We start from the raw sequence: 24,534 nt of genomic DNA on the forward strand, positions 1-24,534 counted from the left end.
CAAATTTAATTTTTCCCACAAATTCGATCTCGATATAAACTTATGTCAATGTATTTCACCAATAAACATTCACATTAATTAAGTAAAATTGATATATAAAAAAATGAAGTGTTCTTCAAATCCAAGAAATATCAATTATGTAATTCGGAAAAATATTTCAGTAACACCATTTTCTCCGGGCATTATGATAGAAATTCGTAATGTTTGACAAAACATTATTCATGTTCCTCATACAAAAACCAAATGGAGAGAAGAGGATTACAATTGAAAAATAGATTGAGGGAGGAATTGAGTGTTGGAATGTTACTGTTTAGAAGTAGAGAGAAAAATGAGGGCTTGTTGTGGGTGGGTGAGTTTCTCTAGAATTGTTTTTTATTATTTTAGTTAGTTAAATAGATTAAAATAATAAAGAAATTATAATTTTATTTTTTAAATATTTTTTTGACTCCAAAGCCACACCTCATCATTTAATCAATTTTCCATGTCATTGCCACGTCTCAATGAGTGTAGTACACATATTTCATATGTTTGGTTGATTGTCAAAAAAATATTTAATACGTATTAATTTTAAGGGATATAGGTGTTCAATAGGCACAAGCCTTAGTTGAGATGTATAAAAGAATTATACGGACAACTTTAAGGGACCGCAAATGACTTAAGCGAAAAAAAGAAAACTCACTTCTTTAAAAATCGAGAGAGTAATAATTAGGGTTTGGAAGAGGGAATTAATGGTTAGCCATTAAAATGGACAAAAAGAGAGGGAAAGGGGACCAAAATGGACTCGTTTTTTCCCCCATGATGCTTCCTACTCCATCTATTACTAATTACTTGTCAACTTTTAAATGACACACTTATTAAGAAAACAATAATGAATACAATGAGTTTACCATTTAACCTTATTAATTATGAAGTGGATGAATTGAAAATTTAAGATTTTAAAGAAATTTTACATTTTTCAAAGTAATTAATTAAGAGTATAATAGGTAAAGAAATTTTATATTTTTCAAAGTAATTAATTAAGAGTATAATAGGTAACATTATTTTGTCATTTCTTGATTTGTCAAAATGGATAGGTAATTAAGGACAACTATAAAAAGAAAAATGGACATTCATTAGGGACAAAGGGAGTACAAATGATGAATTTTATACAGGGATAGTAAGCAACTCATCTACCATCTGTCTCATTTTAGATACAAAATATTTATATTTTACATACTCCCTCCATTCAATAATATATGTCCACTATACAAAAAGAAATGTCCAATAATATTTGTCAATTTTATGAAATTTATGAATAATTTTATCATGAGTTTCCAATTTACTCTTATAATCGATTATAGTAATTTCCCTATTACATATTTCAAGACACTGTATTTATTATATTCGAAGGGTAATATAGTAAAATTACACCTTTTATTTATAGTTTCTTAAGAGATATATCAAGTCAATAGTGGACAACTATTATTGGACAGAGAGAGAAGTAACTAAAAAAATATTAATATATGATATAAAAATTAAAACATATTCAAAATATATTTTTTATCTAAGTTTCATATATAAACTATTGAGAGTGAATAACACATTAAACTATCCGTCATTTATTTTAAAAACATCTCTTTCTTCCTTTTTCTTAAATATTTAATTGTAGATTTCCATGTGAAAACGAATTCCACCATGGCAAAAAAATTATTTAAACTTCAATGTATAAGTGCCCATCGATATCTTCCTCAGCCGAGTCGTGAATATTTTTGAGTAAAATTAGGATTTTCACTATTAGTCGACAAATCCATCATATTTCAAAGGTTAGTTATCGATATGTCAAAAAATATTAGAATATTTTTGTCTCAAACTATTAACAATCTTGTATAATTTTTTAGGATTCGATTCATTGTTCTGAAAAGAGGCGAAAGGAGAAGAAATTGATCTTTCTTTACTCGTGAACTTAATATGCTTATTGATGTCAATTTTTAGCTACTAGATAGTTAGCTTATCAAACTTTGCATATTTCAATTGTTCTAAGATAATTGACTCTAAGTACATAAATTTGAGGTTTCACATTGATGATATACTTGTGATAAAGATATATATATATATAACTCAAGGTAATAATTTGGTAGAATGTATTAAAGATGGAGACTTGTTGGTATTAGCCAATCTGTTGATTAAGGGGGTACTTTGAACATTTATATATGTCATAAAGGAAAAGTTTTTATAGAACAATACATGTGTTTTTTGAGACCACATGCCCCGCACCAAGGGCAATTTTATATAATTTTGAAGGACGTGCCCCACACTGAGGGCGGATGCATGGACATATATGTCCCCCATGAGTCATGTATGCTTATACAACAGGTGTGTACCGATATGACAAATATGCATCATTTTATATGACGTTTTCATTACATTTCATTGCACGTGATTCTGATTTTTGTGAAGGTTCAAATGGTTAGTCAGGGCACAATGTGTTTGACATCACTTTAGTATGAGTCAACTAATATGCTCGTTGAGTACCTTTATTTTGTCATTCTCCTGTATCTTAGTTCAAGGCTTGCTTTTGAAGTTCAGGAGGTAACTGGTGGTCATGTCGATAGATGTCACTTAGCATTTTATTGTTTTTGTAATATATTCTAGATATAGAGACATTCAGACTTGTGTTTTCTTTCAATATGTTGTATTACTTAGTAAGTTGCACACGTGACACCATGTTTTGAAGAAAGTTTTTATTATATTATGATTTTCGAAATACTTCTGTGATGTTAGTTCTTATTTCGTGTCACGATCCGAAAGTACTCCCTAGAAGTTACGAAGAACCCTCGTTTCATGATCGGCATACTTGACTCTTTGGGGTCTTGTACAAGCCCTTCAACTAGCATTCATTACATAAGACATGAAAAGTAGTGCGAAATTTAAAACTTTTCAAGAACATTTGATATAAAAAGGAATCTTTTATAAATACTTAGAAAAATCTCATCGTCACAAACCAAACTTAAAGACACTACATAAATAGCTTAGGGACACGACCCTTTACATTGAAAGAAATACATAATAATTCGTTAACTAAGAAATTAAGAAACAGACTATGCCCTCGAATCTGTGAGGATATACTTTGTCTTGAGAGGAACTTTCCCAAACTTCACCTTCTAGACTTCAACCTTCAAAATGCTTCCAACCTATACATAAAGTATAGATAAGTATGGGTTAGTACAAATAATATACTAAGTATGGCATATGCAAAAACATGCCAACAGGGACATTTTAGTAAAATACCATTTCATGCCAATTAAGTAAAACATTCATGAATTTAGAAGCAAATTCAACATGAGAACCATCAATTAACACCTAGATAAGAGATTCCATAATTTCACACCAAGAGGGACCATTTACAGTAACTTCCAAGAACTTACAGTAAACCAACTTGACATTACAGTGAACTGATTTAAGCCTTCACAATGAATCATTTAAAGCATTATCAATGAATTCAACTTGAGCAATTACAAAGAAATATCCTATACTAAATGAGTAGACTTCCAAGGCCAAGCGAAAGAGAAAGTGAACTCATTTTCCGTAAGAGTTTCCCTACCTCAAGATTATCCTAAGACTCACTAAGGTAAGACATGAAGGAAGTATGCATATGCCTCCTTCAATACACACCAAAGCGATCCTCAAGACTATGCCTTGTGTCTTACTCAACTCGGGAGAAACAAGACCTTCAATCAATGGAAATACATTAAAAGACACCCAACGAACCACCAAAGCCTTCTCTTTCGGAATGTCTACTTAGTGCAATGAGAAGAAGTCGTCCCATACCACCACCTACCCTAAATAGCACATTCATTTAGAAGATTTGCCACCAAGTCATCCCTTTCGAAAGGTCCTACTTATTGCAATGAATAGATAGCGTCCCATACACCACCTACCCTAAGTAGTATGTTCTCTTAGAAGTCTTAGTTCATTCAATTCAAATAAGTCTCACCAAGACCCCCATTTCAGATTGCCTACCTAGTGCAATGGATAAATAGCGTCCCAATCCACTACCTACCCTAAGTAGAACACTCCTTTAGAAGACTTAGCACGTTCATTTCTTTTGTGGGAGTTAGATTAACCGACATAGACCATGAGAGCTAGACATGGAATCCCGATATTAACCCCTATCGGATGAGGGATCCTCACTTGTCTAAAATGAGGTCATTCTCTTAGCATTTACATGGCTTTCCCAATAGCTATACCTATGCGGGCGCATAGTTAAGGGATAAGGAGATTGCTACTAAGTAACTCATTCTCTACTAACGAGGAGTACTCATCTCAAGAGGTACATTGGATTTCAACATCTCAACTCAGCAAGTGTAATCCACCTCTCCTTCATATCCTCTCGGTGCTAGGCATAACTTCCCACGAATTCTCAACATTATAGACTCTAGGTTAAGGATAACTAGTGAACACCGCATCTCAACTCACGAAGGGAATTCATCCTCCAACCTATCTTAGAAAGCTCATGGGATGTAGTGGGGTTGCTACTAAACACCTCATCTCAAATCACGAAAAGGGTTCATCCCAAAACTCCCCTTTTGGACTTAACTTAGCTTCATTCATTCATTCAAGTACGAGTGTGTGTGTACATGTGAGCACACCTTGAACATAAGCTTTATTTCATTTACATTTAACTCCTATACATGCTTAGACCTTCATTCATCACATCACACACCTTACATACTTCACATAATTATATAAGTCCTTTATACATAATCCTTAACATACTTCTCATAACAAGTTTCATAAATCAATTAACAAGAATAACTTCATTCAAGCATACACTCTAGTATTTTTCACTTAATCACTTCATAAGGCACATTTAACAAAAGTAGCATATTTATCATCTTACTTCACATAACAAGCCTTAATAGCTTTATTTACAATAAACTAGTAACTTTATATTCATACAATTCAAATAAATAACGCCATCAAGAAGGTGGATCATACCACTCAAGAGTATTACAAAATTTGAAACTGAACAACATAACCAACTTACCCTTTAATCCATGCTTTCATCACCTATAACATTTTATCCAATAATTCATCATAAATTAGCCCTTTGGGCAGTAGCTAAATAACAATAACAAACATAAGAAATCAAAGCTCAAAGACTACCAATTCATTCTCATATAACCCATTTCTTAAGCCAACATTAGATGAAAAGCTTTAACATGATTTCGTTGAAGTTTAAACCCTAAAATTATCAACCAACATTAGAAATACCATTATAAATTCATCAGAAACGTTTTCATTCAAGACCCATATATAGATTTGAAGATAGTAGAAACTAGGGTTGAAAACCCCTTTTGAAAATTAATTTGAAGGGACTCCTTGAATTGAAGAGAGCTCAAGGATGGATACCATATCTCACATTGAATAAATACCATGATTTTTGATGAAAAAACAAACATGAACAACCTTCCTAGCATTTCTTGACTTCTAGCTTCTATGGAGACTTGAGAGAGAGTCTATAAAGAGAGAGGGGTTTTGAGTTTTAGGAAGAAGGGTCTAAAATGAGGTCTTAGGGTTTAGAACACTTTAATATACCTAATAAACACTAAAAGTAACGTACTAGGGTCATAAAATACTTTGGGTGAATTTACCAAACACCCCAAGCCAAGGCAGCAAACTTACAACTTTTGGCAGACTTCACAGACGAGACCTAACCAACGGACCGTCTGTGCATCAAGGGACCGTTGGTACAGTCTCGTGGTTTGACACTTAGCTCCAAATGGAGCCTGGACATTCTGACTTGCAGGGCCAATCGACTCCCTAGGTCGACGGACTGTTGGTGGACCAACGGACCGTCCTTAGGGTCGTCGTTTGGTCACTGCTTTGGTAGTTTGGTCCAAGTCTTGGGACCTTTATCTAGGGACCCTTGTGGATCCTATGTGGGGTCATTCCCAGACGTTAAACCCCTAAGATAAGTCGTCTAGGTCTTAGGAACATCCTACCTTATTTTCAAGGAAAACGAACACATAAAACTCACTCAAACACGACAAAATGCAAGAACACTTTCTAAGGCACACCTTCCGAATGTCATGGACGTTCTTGGACGTTTTAGCTCCAAACTTAACCAAACTTCACACACTGTCTAATAACACTAAATTAAATCATTTTAACTTCAAATTAACTCTAGAAACACTCATGAGGCTCTAGTTCACCTTAGTTCCTTTTGGACCATTACATTTCCTTTCTTACTTCCACATTTACCCTTGTTGAGGATTATTCAGGCTGAGCTGTCTTGATGGGGTAAGATATGTGCCATCACACCTGATTTTGGATTATGACACCAAGACACTCTTAGCAGAGTGAAAGACCCTATGAAGGCTCCACTAATTACTCACACATTTTGTTATACATATGATGCATAATACTTTTTTAAAATTGTGGAATTAGAGGCTAATATAATTAAACAATATCTACTCCTCTATCAAAATACATATGGGTTAAGTTTCATAAATCTGAGATAAATTTAATTTTTTTTTGTTGCAAATAAAACCTTATATTTTCTTAAATTCATGGAATCAGAGGCTTATATTATTAAACACTACCTATTTCTCTATCAAAATGCATCTAGACAACATGTTAACTTTCATAAATATGATATATATTTAAGTAGAAATACCACAGAAGAGGTGAAGGATGTTGTTGCATTAATTCTGCATGTAAAATAAGTTCATGAATCAAGGCAACACCTTAATTTGCCAATTAATGTAAGAAGGGAACCTTTAGTTTTATCCTAAATATGGTGCATGCTTTAGAATTTGAAATACTCAATCCTGTCATGAAAAAATAAAGAGGTATTGCTAAAATAACGATCCGTTTATTCCAAATCACCTCATGTCCCTTTTCCCCTTGCTGATCGACATATGCGTTAACATTAAGTGTGTCATGAATGATTTTAGTGGATAAATGGAGGTAATGACAAATCATAAATCAAGTAGATGTCAGCAGTATCAAAACTAGAGTCAAAGCGGTAACCAAGGCATCCAACAAGAAAACATGACTTATACAGATATGTTTAAGCAACTGATGACTAAGATAGGAAAAATAATGCAAAGGTAGATAAGTTTAGAGAAGAGTTGAGAAACACTCAAATGTCAAATTAAAGTTTTGAATGGTAGGTTGCACAATTTGCTATTGCTACCATTCTAGATCTATAAGGGGGTCTTTCAGGTCACAGATCCTAACCTCAAACAAGTGGATGTTGTGGGCACGATAAGTAAGTTACAATTAGAAAAACTATCTTCTAAGACGAGAGATATTGAAGTAGTAAGTAGAGAAAAGAAACAAGAAGAGGTTAGTCAAATTTCGAATGCCAAGAGGGTTCACCTGAAAGTAAAATCACCTCCTCATTTTCCAAAAATGTTGAAGGAGCGCAACAAAGATGAGTGCTTCGGTAAGCTTCTCTCTCTTCAAACAAGTTCACATCAATCTACCTTTGGTTGATATTTTACAGGGAATTCCTAAATACGCCAAGTATGTGAAGGATACAGTGGCGAACAAAAGAAGGTTGACTAAGTATGAAATGATGACACTTAATAAAGAGTGTTGTTCAAGAATTCATAATAGACTACCCAAAAAAGTTGAAAGATCCGTGTAGCTTCATGGTACGAATTACAATTGCGAAAAATGTCTATGCCTGGGTATTATGTCATTTGGGTGTGTTGCTTCCAATTGCACACGCAAGTGTATGTGGTCACACAAGTAATATAGTAGCTCTTAAAAGAATCGAATTATCGAACCTAAAGGACTTGTCAATTAATTATTTTTACCAAATTTTATTAATTTAATTATTTATTTAAGGGGAGGATTTCTAAATATGACTATATTAACTAAACTAAAAATAAAGATTCAATAACTAAAAATCAATTAACTAAGAAAAGATAGATGTTTACACAATCAATGAATGAATCGATCTAGGATTATTATTTAACTAACAATCAGGTTTAGCATTAATTTCATCAACTTGTTTGATTATATAGTTATATATCAGGGGTTTAAATGTATGATCATGGTCTCCCTACCTCTAATCTCCAAATAACACCCTAACTACATCGTTGAGGGGGGATATGATGGATTAAATACCGAGCATTACAATTTCTTCTTGTATAGTGACCAAACATGATTTATAGGTATATCCCTATCCTAAATACAAATTAACCCTAATTATTGAGAGAAACTACTGCTCGTTATATTCCACGTTCTATCCTCTTGTTCCTCTCCAGAGTTCAATTTTGACAATATGTTTATTTCAGTGGTGATCAAGCATCAAAATAGTAATCACAAGAATATAACAACTATATGAAAAACAAATCATGCCAAATCAAAATCACTAAACTATCATATTGTAAGTAAATATAATCTAAGAAAAAAGAAGTTTAACTCCACATAGACATAGAACAATTACAACAAATCATTCAAAGAAAGATGTAAAATAAATAAAAGAGAAAGAAAAGATAAAAATCCTAAATCAAAAGTTAATTTCTTATATTGTATCCTTCTCGTAGATAGTTATTTTTATGGACTATTTATAGATGTAGGAAACCCTAAATAAAATAATTGAGTTCAAAATTAATAAGAAATCCAAAACCAAATGGAATTGGATTCCTGCGTGAACTGTGTGCTACCTCAATTGTTTTCGTTGATGCTTCTTTCTTTAGTGACACGTGGCTGGACTTTTACCAATTCAAATTCTTCCCTTCAATGCACTATATATATATATATATATATATATATTGTATTATTTTATTCAATTTAATCAATTAAGCTATCTGCTTGATTTCCTTCTTTAACCTTCCATATTTAATTTGTTTACTTCCAAATTTCTTCATCTTCACACTAATTCAGTCCTACAAATCAAATACACAATTTAGTGTAATCCATAAATTTCATGCTAAAAAACGACAAATATAAATGATAAACATGAAATAAATAATGATTAAAAATATGTATTTTGGCCTCACATCAGGGTGCAAGTATAAATCTTATGCCAACATTGTTATATAAAAATATGGATTGCGTAATCTAAAACCAACCACCATCATCTTACAGTTTACAGATATTTGTTGCTAGGTCATAAAGGGTAGTGGAAGATGTGTTGGTACATGTGAGGTCGTTTATTTTTTAGATGGACTTTGTGGTCCTAAATTTTGAGCATGATACTAAAGTGCCATTCATCTTGAGACGACCGTTCTTATTCACAGGGTGAACCATTTATTGATGTAGCATCAGAGTAGTTGACCCTGAGAGCCCATGACAAGGTAGATCTCTACCGCGTTTTGAAAATTGACGGTTGTCTATGAGGAGTTTTATACAATCACTATTGTGGACCTAGCCGTTGAATCACTTCCTAATGGTTCCGGAGATCCATTGGAAATAGAACTGATTGGACATGACATGTTTGGGGATGCTAAAAACCAAGAGCTATCCAGTTTTCTTGATGTGGAACTTGTGGGAATCCAGAGAAGCAAAGGGGGATCGTTAAATTAAGTTTTGGGACATCCACACAAACCATCAATTATAGAAGCACCCAAATTAGATGTTAAATCTCTTCTAACTCACCTAAGGTTTGCATATATGGGTGAAAATGAAACTTTACTAGTGATGCTTTCGACAGAGTTGTTGGAAGCATAAGTTAATGTAGCATTGAATATTTTGAAGGGAAGGAAGAAAGCTATTAGGTGGAAGATGTGTGATATTCATGGGATCAGTATGGCTTTGTGTATGCCCAAAATTGGTATGGAGGAAGACCACAAGTTAAGCGCACAACATCAACATCGGATAAATTCTTTGATGCAAGAGTTGATGAGAAAAGAAGTGATCAAGTTGTTAGATGCCAAAATTGCATATACTATGTTTGAAATTAAATGGGTAAGTCCCGTATAATTTTTCCAAATAAAAGAGGTATGGCAATGGTGAACAATGAAAATAATGAATTTATTCCCATTAGGATTGTTACTGGATAGAGAATTTGCATGGATTACCGAAAGTTGAATGATGCCACAAGGAAGGACCACTATCCTATCCCTTTCATTGACCAAATAATTAACTGTTTAGCAGGTCAGGAGAACTATTCTTTTTAGATAGATATTCAAGACACAACCAACTTGTGATTGCACCCGAGGACCACATGAAGACTACTTTCACTTGTTCTTATGATACATATGCTTTTAAGAGTATGTTTTTTGGAATCTACAATGCACCGACTAGGTTTGAGAGATGTATATTGACTCTTTTCATGACATTTTGGAGGACTTTGTAAAGGTATTTTACAGATGATTTCCCTATATTTGTGAAGTATTTTAAGGCATTTCTTCAAAACCTTGATAAAGTACTTGCTAAAATACTAGGACATGCAGGTTTTTATCTGAGATTCATCAAAGATATTTTTCCAAAACTGCTAGACCTATGTGTAGTGTCTTAGAGAAAGAGGTGAAATTTGAGTTTAATGTAAATTGTTTGAACGAATTTAAGGTACTGAAGAATAACTAAATAAAATTCCTAATCTGGATTACTTCTAACTGGAGTTAGCGTTTGAACTCATGTATGATGAAAGTGATGTAGCAGTGGGTGCAATATAGGGACAAAGAAGAGATAATCTATTATATTTGATATATTATGCTAGAAATAACCTTGATTTTGCCTAAGCTAATTTCACATTGACTGAGAAGAAGATGCTTTCTATAATGTTGTCCTTCGACAAGTTCCATTCGTATTTGGTAGGTACCAAGGTGATTGTCTTTACTGACCATGCAATTATTAGGTACCTATTCAAAAAGAAGGATTCTAAACCAAAGCACATTCAGTTAATATTGCTTCTACAAGAGTTTTAACTTGAAGTCAAAGACTAAAAAGACATAGAATTAAATAGTTTATAATCTTTTGAGGTTAGAAGACATGTCTCATGTTCTAGAACGAGAACAAATCCGTGAAGAATTTCCAAATAAGTAGTTGATTGACTTAGATATCTTCTGTGTGCCATGATACACTGTCATATCAAATGTATTGGTGAGTGGAGTATTCCCACTGGCCGTAACAACTCAACAAAGAAAGAAGTTGAAGCTTGATGCAAAGTATTACATCTGGGATGAACCATACTTGTTAAGCAATGGATGGATAGGCTTTGTGAAGATGTATTTCAGAAAAAAAGGTTAAGAAATTACTTGAGGGTTGTCATGCAAGTCCTAATAGAGGAATTCATGGAGGAGAGTGTACAACTCACAAGGTATTACAATCAGGCTTTTTCTGGCCCACTTTGTTCAAAGATTTTATGTCTTATATAAAAGAGTATGACCAATGTCAAAGGTTGGATACTATATCTATAAGACATGAGATGCCATTAATCAATATTATTTAGGTAGAAATCATTGATGTGTGGGGTATTCACTTCATGGGTCCCTTCACTTCATCAGATGGAAACCATTAAATTCTAGTGGCGGTAGATTAAGTGTCCAGGTGGGTTGATGTTGTATCTATTCCCTCTAATGATTCAAAGGTGGTGATTAATTTCATTAAGAAGCATATGTTCACTCACTTTGTCGCGACCCAAAGCTTAGATTTCTGTTGACTTTTCCCAAACTACAAATGTACTCAGATTTTATTATTTTAATTATTCTTTTTCTGGATTTTCAAGAAAGAAGACTTGAAGAACTATTTCTTAAATTCTAGGTTCATTCCTACTCTTTACTTTTATCGATTTCTCTTATACTATTCAATACTTGAAGTTGAGAATCACATTATAGTAGCTAGATTCCCTTTTTCTAGGGTTATGGCTACACAATGATTGTAAATTGTGAAATTTAATGGATTGAAGTTGTTTATTGCATAATTTCCTCCATGTTCTTGATTTATTATTTTATGATTGTCCACCATTGAAAAAATGTATTGTCTGAATTTAAACAGGAAGAAGAATAAGAGGATTGAACGTGGGACAAAAGGAACACAATTTTTTGTATAACTAAGGTGGATTTGTATCTAGAACTGGGATATACCTAGAAACCTTGCTTGCTTGATAACAATATGAATATGTAATGCTCAGTAATTGGTTTAGCATGTTCCTATTCAATGATGTAGTTAGGCTACAAATTACTATAGACGTTTACAGATCGGATACCATGATCATATATTTACTCCATTAAATCAACGATTTTATAAATTGAAGTTTATTAAAGGAGATAGTGTGATTGAATCCAAAGTAGGCTGCAACCCTGAATTTTCTAAGGTCATTGTCTTAACTCCAACTCGAAACTGAATCATATAAGTTAGATTCGTTTACTTTAATTAATACATAATTTAGAATCATTCATCAACCTTTATAGAAACACGTGCTTTATATTATAGATATTGGAAAATTGAATACCTTTAATCTTATGTGTCTATGGGTATGACATTTGGTTCTTAAAAATGGCTATTTTATTACTTGAATTACTGCGTACACTTTCTTGTGAGTTTGGACACAACAATTTTTTTGCGCCATTACCAGGGATATTAGAATTATATTTTATTCGATTTACCTAGTTTATAAGTTTATTTTCAAGTGCTAAAAACTTGATCAGAGGTATTGGTTATTGCAGGTTTCTTTTGGATGTCAAACTGGAAGGTGATAAGTAGTTTATAGAGCCATTCGTTGAATCTGTACGAGTTTTTCACTATCAGAGAAGGCAATCACTTTTTTTGTATCATGTCTCTTTGATTGAAATCAAACCAGCAGAACCACCAAAACATGTATCAATGGCAAAAATGACGGCCCGTGACATAATAATCCCATGCACAACTAATGTTACTTTGAGTACTAAGATACGACCCACTGCTGGTAGGTTTGAGTTGAAAAAGAATATGGTGCAATCATTGGACACTAATGGATATTTTAGTTGTTTACCTCATGAGGACTTTGAAGTGCACATCCAGAACTTTCTCGAAATTAGTGACACATGCACTCCAACTAGAGTATCCCCTGATTATGTGACACTTATCTTGTTAATTTTCTCTCTATCATGGAAAGCAAGAAGATGGTTGAAATTGGAGCCAACGAACTATATTACTTCATGGGATGATCTAGCTTGAACTTTTTTATGCGGTCCTTTCCATATGGTAAAACAACCAAGCTTAGGAGAGAGATATTGAATTTAAAGCATAAAGTATTGGAGGATTTATACCAGGCATGAGATAGATTCTAATCATTACGATTGAGGTGTCCAAACCATCATCAAGCAAATGAAGTCTTGTTCCGTAACTTAATTGAGGGTTTGGAACCAAGAAAAATATTTTGCTTAATTCAGTTGCAAAAAGGGAAAGCTTGGGAAAAGACTTATGTTGAATGGAATCTCACATGGAAATTTTGAGTGGAATGGAGGAGGCGCAAGACATGTGGTGCAGAAGAATGGTGAGATGTTTGAAGTAGACGCAGTTAAAACTTTAACTGCATAAGTTGTTGCAATACAGAACATGATGAACATTAATTCAACAATATGTCATTGGTACAACTACTTGACCAAGTAAATGTTGTACAATAGCCACAAACATGCTGTGAGATAAGTGGAAGTAATGAATATACTACGGATTATTATGGAGCAAACCAAGATGCCGTGAATTTCGTTGGTAATGCACAATGGGGATGGTGAAACCTATATTAGGGAAACACTTATAATCCTAGTTGGCGGAACCTCCTGATCTTTCATACGTAAGAAACCTAAATTAGGCACATGGCCAAAATCATTATCGATCGCAAGGTAATGGGAAATATTATCAACATCAGGGCCAAGAAGTTAACCAAAGTAATTAGCAGGGAAACATGAGTACTGAGGAGATATTGAAGAAGATCATGGATAAGTAGTCTAGAGTGAGTGAAAATATGGAGAAGATAGCCGTTGAAGAACAAAACAATTGGCGACACAAAATTTAGAAAAGCATTCTGGCAACTTTCTAGTTCCCAAAAAACACAACCTCAAGGGGGTTTACCAAGTAATTTAGACCCTAACTTGATATTTCAATGTTGTGGGTACCCATAGTGGGATGCAGTTGGAGGAGTTAACTCCATAAAAGAGAAACGATGAAATGGTGAAAGGAGAAAAGAAGAGTAGTTAAAGTGGAAAAGGTATACTGAGGAAATAGTAAAACACAAAGTGAATCCACATCCATTATTTCCTGTAAATTTCGAAAAGTAGAGCAATGATAAATGCTTTGGTAATTTTCTTTCTCTTCTCAAACAAGCTTACATTAATCTGCCTCTTGTTGATTTAGTAGGGAATACCGAGGTATCAAAAATACGTGAATGATATTGTAGAGAACAAAAGGAGGATAATATAATATGAAATTGTCACCTTACCAAAGAATGTCGATCCTGGATTTAAAATATACTACCTACTAAGCTAAATCATTGAAAAAGTTTTACGATGAGATCAACTATAGGGAAAACCATTCATGCTCAAGGGTTGTGTGATCTAAGGTGAAAGAAGTAATATTCTTCCAACATCTTTGTACAAGAAATTAGGGTCGGGTATCCCTAATCCTACTACCATTATCTTATAGTTGGCAGATCGATCACTAGCTAGGCCTGAAAGTGTTGTGGAAGATGTTTTGGTCCAAGTGGAATCATTGATAATAACAATTGATTTCGTTGTGTTAAATTTTTAGCCTGGACTATAGGTGATATTCATTATTGGTCATTTTGTCCACAGGTGAGCCATGATAGATGTAACTAAAGTGATTTAACCATGAGAGTTCACAATTAAGTATTGGTCTTTGATATGTACCGGCATTGAAAGTTGGATGTGTATAGAAAGTTTTCGGCTGTATTAGTGATATACATATTGTTTCAGAAGCCCATTAAATTTCATCAAGAAATCCATTAGAGCAAGCATTCATGGGCTATGAAATCTATAGTGATGCTGAGACATATGAATTAGTAGTATTTTTGGATTTGTTTAGTGTGGCAATATCAAGAGACAACTGGGAACCTTTGAATAGGGTTTTGGGTCCTCCACCCAAGACATCAACTGAAGAAGCACCCAAGCTAGAGCTAAAAACACTTCCATCTCATCTGAGGTATGATTTTTTTTAGATGATAAAATCTTACATGTGATTCTTTATGTAGATTTCTCGTAATTACAAGTTTAAACATCTTTAACAATTCTAAAAAGGAGGAATTGAGCCATTTCTTGGCCATTGTCCGAAATATATGGGATTAACACATCAATTTTCATACATAAAATATCTATGAAAGAAATCCATATGTCGAGTGTACAACAATAACATCAGTTAAATCATGTCATAAAGGTTTTAGTGTTTAAAGAGGTAATAAAGTGGTTAGATGTAATGATGGTACACCCAATATGATATAGAAAGTGTGTAAGCCTGATATAATGTGTGCGTAAGAAAGGTGACATGAAAGCGGTAACAAACGACAAGAATGAACTGATTCCCACAAGGACAGATACTAAATGGTGAGTTTTCATGGATTATCTTAAGTTGAACGAGGCCACCAAAAATATCAAAACCTAGTTCCCTTTATTAATAAAATGTTAATTAGGTTAGGACAAAATTATTATATCCGGGATGGTTACACAAGATACAACAAAATTTTGATGGCCCCAGAGGAGCGAGAAAATACTACCTTCACTTTTCATATGGAACGTATCATAACGACCTGATCCCATCATTAGGAAAAGACTAATGAGGAAATAATTGGTACCATAATACTTTTGAGTAGTACCTTGGGAATTCCTAGCTTATTTTAGATTTGAAGAAAATCAAAGTCATGAGAGGTCTAGGAAATCTAATAATGAATGAGAGAGATAATTCTTATTTTATCACATAGTAGATATCTAACGCGCTAAGGAACCCGTACAATTTTATGGAATCAAAATCGGATGGGTAGAACTTTGAAAATTGATATTAGCGTGAACAAGTAGTTTTGAATGTCATGGATCAATGGTTTTTCATAAAATGGGGGTTTGAAACTCAAAATTTGACTCTCTATCTCCATGCAAGCCACCAAGGCAAGAATATTTTGCTAGGGCACAACTGCTACATCGTGACAATCACGACTTAAGTTAGAATTAAACCCCAAAAATGTTATTTTTCTGCAAGTTTCATTCTTGAGGGTTAAGAGACGACCCCATGTGACTTCTTGATAATTTTCCACGACTTTAGGGGCTAAAGGCAAGGATTTCACTCCCCTAATTTGTTTTTTGATCCGTATATCTTAGATTCTTGGTTAATTATTATTAGGGAAGGGTTTTTAGACTAAATTGGATAGTGGGAAAAATCCTTAGATGCACTTTAGGATCATGAGTTTGGTCTTGGGTTTTTGGTATCATAATACAGATAATTATACTTTAATTATTAATCCTTGCGTTTATTAATTGTTTGTAGACCTAGAACAAACGGAAAGAATTCTGAGGCTATAGAACATTAGGAAATCTCGGTGTACCAAAATAAGTCTAGTAGAGTCGTGCGGGAACGATACAAAGACGTCTTTAGTTCACTTCGCGAGGCTTGTATCCTTTTGTTCTATAACTCGGTTCCAATTTGTATGTGGTGATCCAAATTTGAGTCTAACCTTCTTCACTCTTCTGTCTGGAGATGGTTAACACTTGATTCAATAGAGACATGCCCGTACTCCCATCAATGAAGCAACTAAGAAATCTGCATAAAGAGGTCGCAACCAAGGCAGGGGTAGAGGAAGAGAAGGAGCAGATGCTAAGGAACGGTAGCACCTACTAGGGATCGAGAACTAGTTGAGAATGCTCTAAGAGATGTGGTTTCTCCCACACGTCATGAAGAGGTGAAAGAGAATGTGGTGATTGAGGATTATGATTATGTTGGAAAGAAAGAGGATGCACCGTAAGGAATGCCGACATTCCTCTTCTAGACCCCGTGTTAGCTCAACAAATCATATCTTTTCTGAAGGGATTGGTTGGTCCTGGAATCCTCCAAGCTGCGCAAGCTAGTCAACCTCCAACCAACTGCTTTGTTATTGTTACTAGTCCTAGAGAGATGCAACATTAGGTAATGCACATTTTTCCGTCCTTTATTGGGTCCTGTAATGGCTGGTAATGTGCATGAGATGTTGACTAAGTTTCTAAATTTGAATCCACATGTTTTCCATGGTTCTGAGAGTGAGGATGCATACAAATTTATCTTGGATTTTTATGAGAGGCTACATAAGTTATTTATAGTGAACCAACATGGAGCAGAGTTTGTGACTTTCAAATTTCAGGGCCAGGCTAAGCAGTGGTGAAGAGCATATGTAGAATGCAAATAGTAAATTCTACCCCCACTTACTTGGACCTAGTTTCATGCTCTGTTCTTGAAGAAGTATATGCCTCGAACCTTGAGAGATGGTGAAGAGGAGTTCATGGATTTGGAGAAAGGTGGTATATCTGTGGTATCTTATAAGGCTATGTTCCATGCTTTGTCTAGATATGCTACGCAATTGGTGACAACTGAAGAATAGGGGATCCGCCTATTCATCAAGGGACTAAAATTTGAGTTACTAGTTTTTTCTATGCACATGACTACTGTAGGGAAAAGTTTTAATGGGGTAATGGATTTTGTGAAGAAAGTGGAAGGAGTGAGACATGATGGGCAGATTAAGGAATGGACTAAGAAAGCTATGACCACAAGTAACTTTCAAGGTTCCTACTCCAGAGGTTCAAGGAAGCTGACACTTGCAGCCTGGCTAATTCAGCCTGCTATGCCTAATTTTACAGTAATTACTCGGTACTCTAAATCAATATTTGATTTTGTATAGCTAGGGAACCGCATATTCGATGGGAAATAGGCCATATTTTGACCGCACTTGTTATAATTGTGGAGAACCTTGACATATAAAGAAAGATTGTCCTCACCCATATATGTTGGACCCCTCACAATAGCAGACTAAAGCTGTGATACCTGCGGGATGTGATAATTATGGTAAAGGACGTCCACAAGGTGGGCGAGGAGGAAATAAGGAAGGCAGTGGAGGTCGATGAAATGTCAACACAAGCAAATGTACGATGGCGCTAGACAAGGAATTCACCCATCAAAATGATAGGGCTCAATGTTATGCCTTCCCAGGATAGAGCGAAGCAAAGTCTTCTGACGCAATGATCACATGTACAATTCTTGTCCGTGACCGCATGACTAATGTGTTATTTGATCTGAGTTCTGATTATTCTTATGTGTCCTTTAAGTTTGCCTTGGGATTTGAAATGATTTTTGATGTACTTGATGCCCCAATCCATGTTTTTACCCCATTTGAAGAGTCTCTCGTAGTCACCCATGTCTATTGTGCTTGTCGTATCTTGTTTATGGGTTTTCAAACTTGGGATGATTTGTTTATTTTATATATGACTGACTTCAATATAATCTTAAGCATGACTTTGTTTTTCTCCTATTATGTTGAGCGTAACTGTAATGCAACGTCTGGGACTCTAGAGATTCTGGGTAGAGAAAAGTTAGAGTAGGAAGGGGTGTACAAGCCTAATCCAGCTAAGGTCATATCCTCTATTAGGGATAGAAACCTGGTGGAGTAGGGTTGTTTGGCTTAGTTGGCTCATATTCGGGGTGTTGAGGTTGAGTCTCCCTCTATTGAATCCATTCATGTGGTGTCATAATTTAGAGAAGTGTTTCATAGAGATTCGCCTTGTATGCCTCTGGATAGAGATACTGATTTTTGCATTGACTTGGAACATGGTAATCGCCCCATCTCTATTCCTCCTTATCACATGGCTCCGGCGAAGTTGAGAGAAATTAAATCTCAAATTCAGGAACTTCTCGATAAAGATTTCATCCGTCCTAGTGCTTTACCGTGGGGTGCTCCTGTTTGTTTTTTTATGAAAAAGAATGGTAGTATCAGGATGTGCATAGACTATGAACAGTTGAATATGGTCACCATTAGAAACAAATATCCATTGCCTCTAATAGATGATTTTTTTGACAAGTTGTAGGGTGCATCCGTTTTCTCTAAGATTGATCTAAGGTCTGTCTATCATCAATTAAAGATTAGGCCTGCTGATATACCAAAGAAGGAATTTAGGACCCGCTATGGGCACTATGAATTCATAGTTATGTCATTTGGGTTAAGAAATGCGCCTGAGCATTCATGAGTTTGTTGAACGATGTGTTTAAACCATTTCTGCATTCTTTTCTCATTGTCTTTATTGATGATATTTTGGTCTATTCAAAGAGTAAGGAAGAAAATGATGACCATCTTTGTATCATTTTGGGTGTTCTTCGGAGACAAAAACTATATGCCAAATTTTCCAAGTGTGAGTTCTGGTTTGAATCAGTTGTGTTTTTGGGGCATATAGTTTCAAGGGAAGCTGTAATGGTAGATCTCCAAAAGTTTGAGGAGGTTAAAAAATTGGTTTGACCTAGCTTTGTGACTAAGGTTAGGATTTTTGTAGGGATCACCAGCTACTACCGTTGATTTGTGAAGAAATTTGCTTCTATTGACACATATCTAACAAGGTTGACAAAAAATAGGTGCTTTTCAAATGTACCGAAAAATGTGATAACAATTTTCAAAAGTTCAAGAATCTTTTGACCATAACACTTATTCTAGCATTACCGGTGTAAGGTAAAGATTTTATTGTATATTGTGATGCTTTCCATTTGGGTTTCAGTGTTGTATTAATGCAGGATAAGAATATTATAGCTTATGAAGGTGCATGAGATGAATTACCCAACACATGATTTAGCATTGGCAGCGGCAGTGTTTTCTCTTAAGATCTGGTGACATTACCTCTATGGTGTCAGATGTGTGGTGTTTACTGATCATGGTAGTCTAAAACATGTATACACCCAAAAGTACCTAAATATGAGACAACGAAGGTGAATGGAGCTACTCAAGGATTATGATGTGACCATCCAGTATCATTGGGGTAAGGCTAACATGGTAGGAGACGCATTAATCTAGAAGGAGGTGAGTATGGGTAGTCTAGCTTGCATGGGTGTGACCAACCGACCTTTGGCTAACGAAGTACAAAATTTGGAATCTCAATTCAACAAATCAGGCATCTAAAAAAGGGGTTGTTAGCTAGCATTGATCTTATGGCCATTTTCATTAAAGAGATCAAGGCCAAATAATTTGAGGATGAGAATTTGAAGGAGTTTAGAAACAAAACAGTGACTTGTAAGTGTTACAACCCTTAAAATTAATTAGGAAAAACTAGAGTATCACGTGAGTTTCTTGAGTTAATAACTTGCTAAATGAATGACAAATAGTTTCCAAGGGAAGTCTTGAGTAGTTTTGAGGTCAAAAATTAAGGAATGACCAAGACGTTCCGAGAATAATCTTATGTATGCTAGTGTGTTCTAGTGTGTTGTTCATGTTTTGGTATGTTGTTTGGAGTCTAAAATGATTGGTGGTGTGCATGTTATGGTGTGTTGTTTGGAGTCTAATATGATTGGTGGTGATCCTACTATATAAATGGTCGTGTTTAGGGTCGAAACGTCTGGTACGAATCCAAGGACCACCCTAAGGGCCCTTGAGAAGGACCCTACATTAAACCCCAAAACTGCCAAAGTTGGCATAACCTACGACCATGACCTACGGCTAGTAGGTCAAATGACGGGGTGTTAGTGACCTCCGTAGGTCAAGAATTAGCCTAGGGAGACTTATCTCCCATGAAAAGTCTCTGACAAGACTTACGACCAGCAAGATGAGCCGTCAACCAACATACGTTTCCGTAAGAGCACTTGCAATTCAGTCTTGGAGTGGGCCAAGCCAAGGGTGGTTTGGTAAATTCCACCCTTGGATGATTAAATATATGGATGGTTAATTTAGGTTATCTAGGGTATTTCAAGTTAGATTAAACTCTAAAACCTGGAATTAAACTTCATCCTTCAAAAATCTAAACCCTTACCTCCCAAAAGTTCTGTCAAAACTCCAAGGAAGCTTAAGGCCAAATTGGAGCTTGGATTGAAGGTTTTCATTGATTTCTTCTTCAATTTCGTGGGATTCTCAATAATAAGGTATGGTGACTCTATATCTAGAGTTAGATTTCACTCTAGAGCCAATTCCAAAGGCTTTTCAAAGATTTTAAAGTTTATGAAAAAGTCCATTTTCTACAATAATTCAAGGGTTCTTGCATGAAATGATTTAAAAAGATTAAATATGATATTATTGATGTTAAATTGATGTTTTACAATGAAAATCTCCATGAACCTTTGATCTTCACAAACTTCCTAAATTTGGACTTTGAATTGGGTGTGTTGTTTATGATCTATTGATAGAATTGGATTTAGTTTATGTTGTATTGTTTATTTCTATGTTTATTTATGCTATTGTATTATGAATTTATCAAGGGTTAAGGAATGGTGATTATGGCTATTGGAAGAGGGTAAGATGACCTAATTCCTTTACTAATTTAGATTTGAGAAGTGAATTGCTCTTGTGTTGTATGGTCCACTTATGGTGGTAGTGCTTATTGTTGTATATGTTATGATCATGTCCTTAACGACATTATCATGTGAATAATAGTAGTATCATGTTGTGGTATAGATGAAGGTATAATGTGAACTTGCTTATGTTAAGTAAGGTGACTTTGATTAAGGTGTCATGGCTTATGTATGTGATATTGTATAATCTGAATGTAATGAGAAGGTGATCTTGTATAGTGTGAATGAAAGAAGGAATGAAGGTCTAGGATCGGTAGACCTAAGTTGGTGCCCTTCCTTGAATGACAAATGAGGCTTTTAGACTATACCTTGAACTGGCACACCTTAGGATTGTTCCCATTCTTGATAAGTCTAGAACCCTAAGTGAATGTGAAAAACCTTTATTATTAAAAGAAGGTTTATAATGAAGTCAATCGGATAGACCTAGCATGGTACCCGTTTCATGAATGAGCTATCCTAATTAACCTTGGTCAATAGACCCTTGTGGATCCCTTCTTGGTAGTGGTATTATGAGTTGGTAAGGTTTAGGGATGGTGCCTTCTCAAATACTTTTATGTGAATGAACTTACTCTATGTGTCACGACCAGGGAGAACCTCTAGAAGTAACATGGCGTACGTGACCTCTAGGAGGTCTTATACAATCCAATCATTATCATTCATCGCTTTTTCATAGGTAATTAGCGAAAAGTTTAAAAATTTTCATAGCACATCATATGCTAGAAGCTTCTCTTCATATATATAAAATATCATAAGTATATATTTAGACTCTAAAATATTTTTGCCATCCTAGACTTAACATCATAAGAGAAAATTAGGGAAACGACCCTTATAACATAATACATAAGTACAATAATAAATTGACTCTACAGTAAGCTAGACATTAGGACATCCTTGGACTTAAGGATTCCTTTCCTGGAGCTTGCGAATAACATATCAAGCTCCTCACCATTAAAGACATCCTTTAAGAATCCATAACCTACACTTTGTGTAAAAAGTAGAGAAAAATGGACTTAGTACAAGAATGCACTAAGTATGGTAACCATGCAAAAATATGCATTTAAAAGAGACATTTTTCTTGAAATCATACTTCATGCCTTTTTGTGAGAATTCATAAAAACTTTATAAAATAAGCATTATATCATTTACATACTTCATATAGGCTATTCAATGGTCATCGATCATATAAAATCACATCTTGCATTTAAAGAATTTTAGAACCACATTACAGTAAGCTGTTTTCTTCTTTATAATGAGTTATCTCTTTTTACAGTGAATCCTTTTGTTCTTACTTTCTTATTCCCCCAAGTAACCCTCTAGTGATACTTGGTACAATTCATCACTTTAAGGACCCAAGGAAGTCATACATACAATCTACAAAAGCCAACACATACCATCTTAGAAATATAGCACACCACAAGACACCTTCAAGTCAAGGCCATAAAGACATTACAGTGAATTCTATTCACCTTGCACATATAGTAATGTCACTTCACACAGAACCTTATGACACCTTACTCACACCCCAAATTAAGTCTACTAGTGCAAAGTACATATGAAGCCCCATAACCTCATACATACTTAGTAAACCTATCATAAGACCACAAGCAATAACATCCAATTAATACATCAACATAGTAAGTGAAGACAACTTTATTCATGTCAAGCAAGACCTTCATCATATAGCCATTAAGACCAACATAGTGCATATAAGAACAAGACCACATCACATAGATCCATTAGGACTCATACCATGCACTTCATCATAACAAGTAAACAAATACTACAAAGTCATACATAAGGAACATAAACATAGTCACATGCATTAGAACACCTTCCTAGGACTTCCCTCAAGAGCCACTTGTGCAATGCATGGGTGAAGTCACATACCCCCACGTACACTAAGTAACTACCCTTAGATTATCCTAGTTAGGGTCCTTATTTTACTTCCATTGTCCATTTTACTTTAATGAAACTATAGCCTTAACCGACATTAAGACCATAAGTGCTAAACATGGAACCAATGGAAGGTGTTCTTACCTAGCAAGGGTAGAACATTAACACATGCTAGCATACTAGTGAAGTCACTTTCTAGATCCTATGTAGCAAGAATAGTTATGGAAATTGGAGGTATATGTGGAAACCCTCTTTATGCCAAATGGGGCATTGTAGTTATCCACTATGGCACATCCCTGTATGCCCTTTGGGCTATGAGGCTAACCACCTCGTGAGGACAATGGTGACCTTCCATCCTCCAATGGGAAGGGACACCCCTCAACTTCAAGTTCACTCGGTGCTAAGCTAAGTTCCATTTTTATTAAAAAAACTTTATTAACTTTATTTTATAAAATTAGGCATAGGAGAGTTAACTCCTCATATGCTTAGATCATAGGTCATAGATGAGAGTTCATCAACCTAAATAATATAAGAAACCCTTTCACATGGACATAACATATGTAACGCACCTATCTAGTTTAGGATAAACTTGAGCACACCTTTCGAGGCCCCTCCACTGACTAGATTATCATACATGCGTGTGTGTATACTTATATGTGAGCAAACTTTTCACATAACACATTAATGTCACACATGTTCATCTATGAATACATAATTCTATAGGAGGAAGTATATGATCAATCCTTTCATATCAACACTTTAAGACACTGTGCACATTCATATTTTATAATATCATATACTTAACATCATAGCATGTAAGTCATATTCATAATGTGTTCATACAATCCTATGCATGTATTTAGAAGACCAACCTAGGAACTATCCTATCAAGGTACAGATGTGTAATGCATAGGCAAGGTCCCATACCCTTGCCTAACTAGTACACCTATCAAGTCATCCTAGTTAATGATACATCACATACTTTCACATAGAATGGATAACATAACACAAGACCCATTTATTCAAGACTTACTATATCATTTACAGTGAGCTCTAGTCAATATGTACCTATATTAACTTTTCTTCCCATATAGCATTATAGGACCTCATCATATGAAGCACATATATATAAAGTTAACATAATGCATGTTCACATCACACACACACACACACACACACACACACACACACACACACACACACACACACACACACACA

General features: G+C 34.8%; 1 long non-coding RNA gene across 1 annotated transcript; it reads right to left on the minus strand.

The window, feature by feature from the left end:
- Positions 1–2,925: 2,925 nt before the first annotated feature.
- On the minus strand, positions 2,926–8,517 carry LOC114077562. Its single transcript, XR_003578885.1, has 2 exons — positions 7,366–8,517; positions 2,926–3,170 (listed from the first exon to the last, which is right to left on the minus strand). It is a non-coding gene; the product is annotated as an uncharacterized LOC114077562 (long non-coding RNA).
- Positions 8,518–24,534: the final 16,017 nt, after the last annotated feature.

Source organism: Solanum pennellii, chromosome 6 (genome assembly GCF_001406875.1).
Source record: "Solanum pennellii chromosome 6, SPENNV200".
NCBI lineage: Eukaryota > Viridiplantae > Streptophyta > Magnoliopsida > Solanales > Solanaceae > Solanum > Solanum pennellii.